The following is a 10,437-nucleotide window of genomic DNA, read 5'->3' on the forward strand; positions in this document are numbered from 1 at the left end:
ACCAACGAATGACAGGAAGCACTGTGCCAACACTGCTCAATACAGTACATTTTATTTGAGGATACCAAAGCCCCTTTATTATCAACCTGATGCGTGATCTTCTTGAGCGGATAAAATATCTTGTCCCCTTTGATTGTTACTAGAGCCCTACTTCTGGACCAGAACTTCTTTGTGCCCGGTGCTGTACAAATGCCGAACACTCCCTGCCTCATGAGCTACTGCTAGTGTAGTACTGCTGTCCTCTATCTCTTGTACAAATACCCTTGAACCAGCAGAGCAGAAAGGGGTCACGGGGTGGCTGTGCTAATCTACCAGATAGTAATCCATCCCTGTCCCAGCCAGTGTGAAATCTGATTATTGGCCTAATATTAATCTGGGGCCCACGGTAGGAACTGTCAGTTTTTGTTCCAACACTGGGCTTTGTATTGTCAACAAAAACCATATTTGACATTTAATTCAAATCCCAGAGTGTCTTTTAATGATATAACCTTCCTCTGCTTCGTGCTGAAGAAAGAGGAACAATGTCTCCTCTCCTGCATGTTCTGGTTGGAGAAAGGGAAAACGATAAAAAGGAAGGACCTAATTTCCAGCAGCAACCCAGCACCTCTTCTAATCTGTGTCACCCAGAGGCAGAAGCCTCGTGCACAGAAAGGATTTTCCCATCTTCTAAAATTTGCCGTATCCCACTAAAGCTCTTTCATTTCACACAGATTAAGAGTTAATTCAGGTCAAATAAGGATTAATTAGTCTGTGTAAACCAGCCCCAGACACCGATGCGCTGCAGATCTTTTAAAAATTAGTTGCTGTTACTGTAAGTCTGTATCTTCTGATGGCAAGACGTCTGGTGGATTATAAATTTGCAATCAGGTACCCCACGGGATGCGAGATGAGGGAAAATGTCAGTCTGAACGGTGTTTAAATCCCTCCTGCCGATGAACTGCAGCCTCTTTCAAATTAGGTCCTGTTGGCAAAATCAGATAAAGAGATGGAAATAAATGATGTGAACAAAGGGCATCAAAGAGTATCATTTAAATTGTTATTGACTGTGGGCATGAAAAAAAAAGCACAGCATGAAAACATACTTAATAAGGGGAGATAATGGGACCATGGAGCCAGTTTTCTGATTTGTAGAAAGATCATCAAATAGTAGGGTTTTAAAAAAAAATTTCTTACCTAGTTTACAGGTAAAGGAGAGAGAGAAATGGAATAGATTTCACAAAGCAGGCAAAATTGCGTTGATAAGCCATATGCACTAATATCACGGGCTGTTCACTCAAAGCCTGCTGCATTAGAAAAGTTCAAACCTGTTGCTGCTGGATGGACAAACTAAGAGCATTAGGCATAGTCATTAAGAAAAGCCAAGCGAACAAACCGTCGGGAGACTTTCATGGTGGTTTACACGACATTGCGGAAGATCCCTTCGAACTGAAGGACAATCCACGCCAGTGCCCTCAGCTTCCTCTTAAACACGTGTAGAGAACAAGCAGCAGAAAGCCCTTCTCCCACAGTGGGTCTTAGTATGTATTTAACATCACTTCAGGCCAAAATAAGCTTGCTCTTGGGATTTGGCGATCCCAGCAGAGCACGAGTTATTACGGCTTCAGCAAGCACATACTTGGGAGCCATAGGCCGTTTGTAGATGACATTTTAAAGAGGGTTTAAAGTGGGTTAAGTGCCTTTTGCACCGCTTTAATGGCATTGCTGTTTGCACATTCAGTGCTGTATTATGCTGGCACGGGGCACCGCTGCCACCACCAGAGAGCCTTCCACATTTTGTTTGTGGCCCTCCCTCCCGCCCAGCAGGTTGTTGGCTTCCTCCATCGTTACGGCTGGAAATTCCAGCCACCGTGGCCAGTGTGCCATGCTAATTCCCCCGCGGATGTGCCGTGGCATGGGAGGGGGGCCCTGCACCTTGCTTGGATCACAGGGCCCCACTAACTGTAAATCTGCCACTTATTCCAGCCGCTGTAGCACATTCAGTGGCGTAATGTGCCTTTGGGACACAGCAAATGACTTTGGGGTGTTGCAAAGTAAAACACCTCCGAGGAGTTTTAGTTTCCTACCCTACAGCTGAGGAGGGAAGCAGGTGAGGATCAGGCTCCGACACGGGTGTACACGACGCGGGGCTTTACTTTGCCCTAAATTGAAGTGGTGTTTTAAAAAAACAACAACCCACCGCTTCAATTTAGGGAGAATTAAACCCTGATGTCATCTACAAATGGCCGTAGTCACATGTATATTGAGAGGCAAGGGGATCAGGCACCTCAGACGTAGATATTCAAAAGCATTTAAGGCACCTCACCTTGATTTCAACAGACCTAAATGTCCAAGTCATTTTTGAAAACAGGCTTATACGTTCCTAAAACACTTTTAGGCGCTTCTTTGACTTGCTGTGCTGGCTTTTAGAGCACATCCATCCCCTTAGTGGATCAGATACAAAGCAGCAGAGAGGTGCTGCATATCACAGAGAGAACATATACATGTACCTGTTACATCTGGCTGGAAGAAGATACATCCTAGTGATGTGGCAACTGAATTTTATTTGTGTGAGATTGTGGGAATGGGTGGCCTTGATTAGGGCTTGGCATGTGTGGAAAATTACTGGAAATTTTTGACTGGGGGTGGGGAAGATGCATTTTCTTTCCCTGACTTATACCCTACACAGCACCATGGGCATCAGAGCAACTCTCCTCTGGTGCTGGAGGGCATGGCAGATTGTAGTGCTGTTTGCATCACAGCAGTTTGTGCAACACGAAGGCAGTTCAGGCAGTCAAAGGTTCCCAAAGGATGTCTGCTCCATTGCAGATCCCATGCATTTCACTGGGCACAACTTAGGCCAGAAGCAGTAATATATGAACCTCCAAGTTTAACCCGGCGCTCATGGGGAAAGGGAATTCAACTGGAAAACGTTTTATAGGACTTGTCTGTACTTGGAAGGCAACAGTGCCTTAACTGCTCCATGCCATCTCCCTCTGTGCACAGAGGAGTAAGCCTGAAGTTAGCTATCTAGCATATACCGTACACAAAGATCTCGCTCACAGGAACCCCTCATAGATCATATTCATCCCCGCTCTTATTGTGAAGCAACTTCTTCAAGCAGCCCAATCCCGAGGGCTTAATCCGCAATGCTGGGGACCGTGATATTAAGTTGGTATGAACTCAGATCCAAGGGAGAACAGGACCGTCACACTGAAACCCTCCCCAGCTCATGGGAAGTGTCTGGGAATGGCTGCTCTATTTGAATCAGTCTCCTGGAGCTCCATAGGTCACCTGTAGACTTTAAAAAAATGGTTTTAATGACTCATATCATGTCCTTCAGATGAGGCGTGAAACCAGGTTTCCTGGTGGGCATCCGACTGGAAGTTAAAGACTGAACAGCACTTTCTCAGAAGCAAAGACAGAGCACCACTGGAGCCGAGTCCTAGGGACCGTCTCAATCAGACAAGCTCTAATGGCAGACCCGTGCATTCGAGCACTGTTTAACGCACAATGATAGGTACATTTACCTGCTCAGCCACCGTATTTCACACAGTCCCTGAGCACGTTAAGGAACAGCAGAGTCTGGGCTTACAGGTTTCCTCCGACAATTCGGACCCTGGAAATTCAGTTGGCCACTTTATCTTTCAACATCTCATCAAATACAGGACAATGCAAAGTTTTCAACATACAGCATGCCTAGCACTCCTGGGAACTCCTGCACTAACCATGCCTCCACGACCTGAAGGGGGAGATTCAGTTAATTTGGATACGGGCCAACCGAACCAACCGGGGAGTTTCCAACGTGAACAATATCCGTAAGGAGACATGACCTCATTTCTGATGAGATAAACAAGATCTGTGTGTATTATTCTAGATTTTGAAGTATATTTTCAGGCACTGAAACCCCAAAGCCAAAATTAAAAAAAAACAAACTAGCGGGTTTTCCAATGAAGAAACCACACTGGGATTTTTTCCTCCTTCATCTCGCAGATATGATGGAACTACGGCAATAATACAATGCCGTAAGCCTTGGAAGAAAGATGACATCTGTTGCCCATCAGATATTACACCTTGGTGACCGTGCAGACCAGCAAGTATGAAAGTGATTACTTATACCTTGACAGCATGGCCATAGCACATAAATGGGACGCTCTGTACAGCCATCTAGAAAGGAAGACCTGTTAACAGCAGGAGAAGCCACCATTTCAGCTGTGAGAATATGTCGGTGTTACTTCTATTGTTGCCATGAGACATTCATTGGGAAACAGCTGCGGGTTGATGAAGAGCATATGGACCATCTTGGTGTAGCCCTGATTTCACCTGAGTGCTATTAATCAGTTAGCATCTGCTGCAGTTACTAACACAGTTCTCCCCCTACATGCATTTTGCTTTAAACCATCAGAGATTACTGATCTGATACCGTAGATATTACAGCGCCAAACTAAATAAACATTGTGCTTAACTATCCAGCTACCAGGACCAGGAACGATCCCTTATCATTTCAGTGACAGAGACAGATACCTCTTCCTCTTCTCTATCTGCTTTCTCCTGATGCTGCGGTTTGAAGTGGTGAGCTGGATGAAAACACACTCTGCTATGGGATTAAAGCAATGCTTACATATTCTGTTCTGTTCCATACACGTTCCCAATAGACTTGTGCCATCAGATGCGAATGCTTTCAGGGAGCGTTCACTTCTCTTCTCTTCTCTCCCTCCCCTCCATCTTCAATTCCTTTGGCGGTCGCCTGGAAAACCTTTGCAAATTGCTGTTTACAAATAAGCAACATGACTGCATTCCACGTGGAATTTGTTTTTCTAAATGTAGTAACTGCTAGGAATACATTGCCTATGGTAATTAAGGCAAATTCAGGGCTCATTATAATACCATTATGCAAAATTGATGGTGCATCCTCATCTGGAATCCAGTGTGCATTGTGGGTCACCCCATCTCAGAAGAGAGTTAGCGGATGATGAGCATGAACAGGAGCACAGGAGAAACCCTTATTAAGGGAAACTGAAAAGATCAGGGTCGTTTGTCATATGCAGGAGAGGACTGAGAGGAGCTGGATAAAAGTGGTTGGCAGTGAATGGCATAGAGAAGGGGAACTGGGAACTTCTGTTTTCCCTACCTAGGGACCCAAGAACAAGGGAACATTCAGTGAAATGGAAAGCTAACAAATCCAAACCTGGCAAGAGGAAATCTCTCTCCCTCCCCAAACATAATTAGACGGTGGAACTCACAGCCACAGGAGGTTACCGAGGCCAGGGATTTAGTCCGACTCAAACAGAGGTTGTGCTTTTATAGAGAAGAACATTGTGACTTGTGACAGTTAATACAAACAAAAGTCTTGGAAGGAATGCAAACCTCTGGCTTCAAGGAAACCGGCTGCCCACATTTACCTATTGTGCAGTTTCTTCACCGCCCTTTACAGCATCAGGAGCTGGCACCTTTCAGAGACAGACGGGAAACTGGAGTGGCTAAGCCACAATTCTCACGCTCCTGTTCAAAACGGAAAAAGTTAACTGTTTTAAGTTAGCCCTCCAAAATCAATCTCGAGCTCTAGAACTGCTGCACGCAATTACGGTAAACTGAGGGCAAACGTCGCTGTCACATCCATTTCTCTTCTTCACGGTACCCTCTGGCTCCCTTGGTGCATGAAACCTGTTGACCAACATGAAACCTGTTGACCAACTCAATGCAAGTCTGGCAGGGCCTTTGCTCTTTGGGAATAAGGCAACAAGAATCTAAACGCAGCTCTGCTCTCAACAAAGGAGCGTTATATTAAACTGAGGTTGTGGTAATCGTTACAGCTGAGTCCACCTTTTACTGTGGATTACAGGGAAAGGGCCCCGTTCTGAAGAGAGACACCGTGGGGCGGTGACACAGTCCTTTTATCCTGGGCCATGCCTGTTTCACCAACATAACCTGCCTTAAGTTCAGTGGACCAAATTCAAAGGAGGGTAAGGGGCACAAATCATACATTGTTTTGCAAGCGTGTTTAGATCAGGCCTTAGATACACAATGTAATGATGGTTAGCTGACAAGATCCTGTACAGAGCAGAACTGGGTTTATGAATCTTTAACTAAATTACATGGATGAGACATCCTTTAATCTACAGCAGAACTGCCTGTGACCCCACATCTGCAAATTCCTTCTCTTCTCCACCCCTTCCCCACCCCGCTCTGAAAATATCTACCTGCTTTTCTCCATGCAATTCTCCTGGCTAATTACCCATAAAGATTCAAATCATGAACTGCAGCTCAGAGCTTTTCACAGGCATTAGGGGAGCATTAAATGGGAAATTCTCAGTCTAAATTACAGTTTTCCACTACAAGTGTTTCAAAAAATATCTGCTTTTAATTAGAAAGGAAAGATCCCAAAGACTGCACTACCTCCTACCTACCACACACACACACTCCTCTCAGGTTAACGTCTCAGGTGATGTAAATCAACATAGCTCCATGCAAGTCCATGGAGTTTACATCAGTCTGCTCCAGCTGAGGACCTGGCCTTCTGGAAGAGAGACAAATTTGCTAGCATCTGCAGAGGATCCATAATATTCCCAGCTCCAAGTAATTTGGGGTCCTGTTGAGCCTCTTGCACATCTCTGCTGGGGTGGTGCAATTTATTTGGCAGCTAGGTTTTTCCTCCCAGGGAACCTCCTAATAGATCCATGAACGCAGAGGTTACGTGAGTGCAGGTCCAGAGGTGAAGTCATTGGTTTTTCTGTACAGAGAATGGAGATTTCAGCCAAGCCTTATGGTTTCAGTAACGCAAAGCTTTGTGAGCCTGCTGTTCATCTGTAGTGGATGCCTCTCTTCTGCATCAGCACTAGGCCAGAGTTTGGATTGAGGACAGGTTCTTTCTCGGATGAGACAGAGCTGCCTGACAGGGTGACAATGAGCTGCCTTGTAGCAATGAGTGAGACGCCTTCTCTCAGCTGCCTGCAATTGTCCTCCAGGCCTTGTGGACACCAGGGATTTAAGCCACGGGGACAGCATGGCAGTGTGAACCCCTGGTGCAAGCAGGCTGCAAAATTCTGAGCTTAAATTTGCACCTAGTTCAGCCTGAGCCTGGGATAGACGACCTCAGTTCCTACTGTGGCTCACGGCAGTACTGCATGTCGGTAGCAGGTATTTGCATGTTTGCCTTCTCCAAAGGTTGTAATGGAGGTAAAGCCACAGAGTCAGTTAATTAGCTCATGCCCGCTTTTCTTTTTTGCCATCTGCTTAGCTAGTCCCATGCAACTGGGGACATTCTGGGCATTAGAGATTTAGAGTAGTATATTTTTAAATACAAAAGGACAGCAGGCAATTTCTGTTGGAAGATGTAAGATCTTTCCGTGAAACTTGTAGTCAATATTGAATGATCACCTGGAGTCACTGCAGCGCGTTCACACCGTCTGACGAGAGATGCGTGTCAGTAGCCGAAAGGCCTATAATGTTACCTACAGCAACGGAACAGGGATGCATACAGAGTGCGGTGAAGGAGTCTGTGTGGTCAGCTGCTGGGCCATATGATAAATTGTCTCTTTATAAACCTTTGCCCTTTTCACAAGCCCCTTGCCCACTAAGCCATCTCCCCTGAGGCTCGTTTCAAGACCCAAAAGCTCCGGGCAGTTTCCAATTGCTGCCATTAAAACAAATGCATCTTGCTATGGAAATAAAATCTACCCCACGATTATACTGGCTGGAAATTTCTGCGTGGGTACTATTTAGCACAGGGACACTTTTCATGTTAACAGAACACATGCTTCTCCTTTTGGAAGGTCCTGAGTTCATGCACTTTATCTTTGTGACATCTTGCATTCAATTAAATACTGTCACAGCAATTAAGGGCCTGATTCAATTTCCAAAGGGACTTCTCTACCAACTTCAACAGGATCAGGCAGTCAGAGGCTTGAATAGTCATGAATTTAGGATTCAGAACTATTCTCTCAGCTATACATTTTTTTCCTCCCAAAAATCATCTTCACTTTCCTAGTGAATAAATACTTGGCCCAAAATACCCAAGTTGTCCACTAATTCATTGTTCCGTATTTTCAGCTGAGGCTTCCAAGGAGGTGCAGACTACTACCATATTTTTTGCATGCAATACATCCTCAAATAGAACACGTGCCTGGTTTTTGGAAAGCCAAACGAAGCGGGGAAGAAAAGATTTTTCCAGCGTCATGGCTGACTATGTGATGCATTTCTCCAGGGAACATAGAAGCGTTGAGGAAGCGTGGCATCCCACGCTTCCTGCTGCCTCCTGCATCACCCAGACTGTCTCCTGAGATGCCACGCTTCCTGGACTCTCTGTTTCCATGTGGACTTACCCTACATCGCACAAGGTTAGGCCCCACACCATTTCAAGGGCGGTAGCAAAACTGGTAGTTCTTTACTGCAAGTAGTTCTTTACATAGGTTCCTGTAAATAAATGTTCCCACATCACAGGCCTCATCAATATACTACCAGCAGCCCACTTTGTGGTTCAGGCAAAATGTACACTATCACAATAGCTACAGCTGTGAGAGGGTTAACACAGGACTTCAGCTTGCTCAGCCAGACAATCAGTAACTATTTTGGCAGCTGCATGGGATGCACGGTGTCTTCAGGAGTGCTCCTTTTCTAGTGAAGAAATGAGCTTCCCTGCTGGAGACACGCACCCCAAGTTCAGGGGGAGGGTGTTATATGTGAGAAATTATGGTATTAGATAACACAAAATAGAAGTCCAGAAAACCACCCCGAAAGAAGTCGGCTAACTTATGGATCAGGACTATAAAATACCATACCCATCCTTAACCTGTTGTGATATTGCAGTGATTCAGATGGAGCAAACTTAGCGTACAATTTCATTCCCACGTGCTTATCTCTGAAGGAGAAATACCGCAACACCAGGGAGCCAAATCATTCATCCTGGTAACTGTCTGACATCCTTAAAAAGGAAACACTGAAGTGCAAGATGCTTACAATGCCTATGATTCGCTGAAGAGGGAAAAGACCCTTGGTAGACAATTCTCAAAACAGGTGACAAAAGCTAAAGGTCATACCAAGTTTAGCTAGGCCCTTGACACAACTAGCAAAGCATTATAGGAGCTTTGTAAGCTACTTAACATATCAGCATAAAAACTGGTTATCCGAATAAGTTTGAGTTCAACTGATGATCAAATAAGAGCAGATGCGAACAGTGGCATGCGACTTCCGCGACCCGTCCCAAAGCAGCTAAAGAGTGAATCATAAATCGAGAGTACTCACCAAAGTCAGCTTGTGAACTGCCTACTGGTAGAAACTTTCCAGCCAAAGTATCTGAAGGCTAATTGCAGTATAAATGGATTTTTTTTCCCTGAAATCAGAGTTGATTCATGAACAATTCACAGATAAAAGGGCACAGATTCATAACGGGCCAATTGTACCAGCTGTATCAATTTACGGTCCTCAGCCATCCAAAGACTATTGTTCTATTTGTGTCACAAAGCGCATGGTCTCCCCTCAGCGCATCCTGAGATCACCCATTCAAGCTCTGTTCGCTGTCAGAGTGTTTCCACTGAAGTAAAAACACGGCGACTTTTTTTTTTTGCCTCATCCCTTTCTTGGTTTGGAGGATGGGGAAAGTTTGACATGGTGGAAGGAGGAGGAGTTGCCATGGGATATGGGTTGGCTTCCAGCCATTCAGAATCAGCATTTACATCAGCTGTGATTTCATTTTATTCATAGCTTTGCAGAACAAAGGAGCCTTTCAAAGAAACACACCGAGGCCGAGGAAAATGCCAGATCAAATCTTCTGTACCAGAGACATCTCTTTTTTTGATCATATTAGAGATGACTTGTCCTCTGGATGACCTCATCACATGGATTATAGATTTGGATTGTTTCATCCTCTTAAAAGTTTGTCATGGTGTATTGACTATGCTTTAGCATTTATGGTTTCTATGGTGCTCAAAGGATCTCGCTGCAGACTTCTTGAAAGGGGCATAAAAGTTACATCATTTTTTCCTACGCTGCTTACATTCACAACAGTACTTAATCAGCTACATTGCAGAAGGGGTTGCAAGGGTTACTTGTTAATGATGAGCTTTGAAAAATGCCAAGGGCTAAGTAACATTATAATGGTTAAGCCTTTGCACCTCAGTTCCCTTATGTGTAAAACAAGAACGCTCACAACTACTTTGCTGCTGATGGGTTTTTTTTCCTCCCCTTCCCATCCATAAATCTCATAGACATGGAAGCATCATTACCTTCAACGAGCAGGAATCAGAGACAAAGATTAAGCAATTTGCCCAGTGTCCCTCAGGAAGTCAGGACTAGAGTCAGAATACAAGTGAGGGGGCTTAATAGCTCCTGTATGCTCTTTCACTGGACAAATTGCTGCTTCCCTGGAAATCTGTTGCTTGCCTCCTGCCCTGGGATGGCGGTGAGGATTGTTAAATTAATTAATGCTTACAAAATGCTGGGACCAAAAAGTGCCATTGAAGTGTA

At 44.8% G+C, this 10,437-nt stretch overlaps 1 long non-coding RNA gene across 1 annotated transcript; it reads right to left on the reverse strand.

Moving 5' to 3' along the window:
* Positions 1-208: 208 nt before the first annotated feature.
* LOC109293457 lies at positions 209-9,493 on the reverse strand. The gene is made up of 4 exons (XR_002096319.1): positions 9,217-9,493; positions 5,379-5,478; positions 4,598-4,744; positions 209-961 (listed from the first exon to the last, which is right to left on the reverse strand). It is a non-coding gene; the product is annotated as an uncharacterized LOC109293457 (long non-coding RNA).
* Positions 9,494-10,437: the final 944 nt, after the last annotated feature.

This window comes from Gavialis gangeticus, unplaced genomic scaffold (assembly GCF_001723915.1).
Source record: "Gavialis gangeticus isolate Ggan-Ray unplaced genomic scaffold, GavGan_comp1, whole genome shotgun sequence".
Classification (NCBI taxonomy): Eukaryota; Metazoa; Chordata; order Crocodylia; family Gavialidae; genus Gavialis; species Gavialis gangeticus.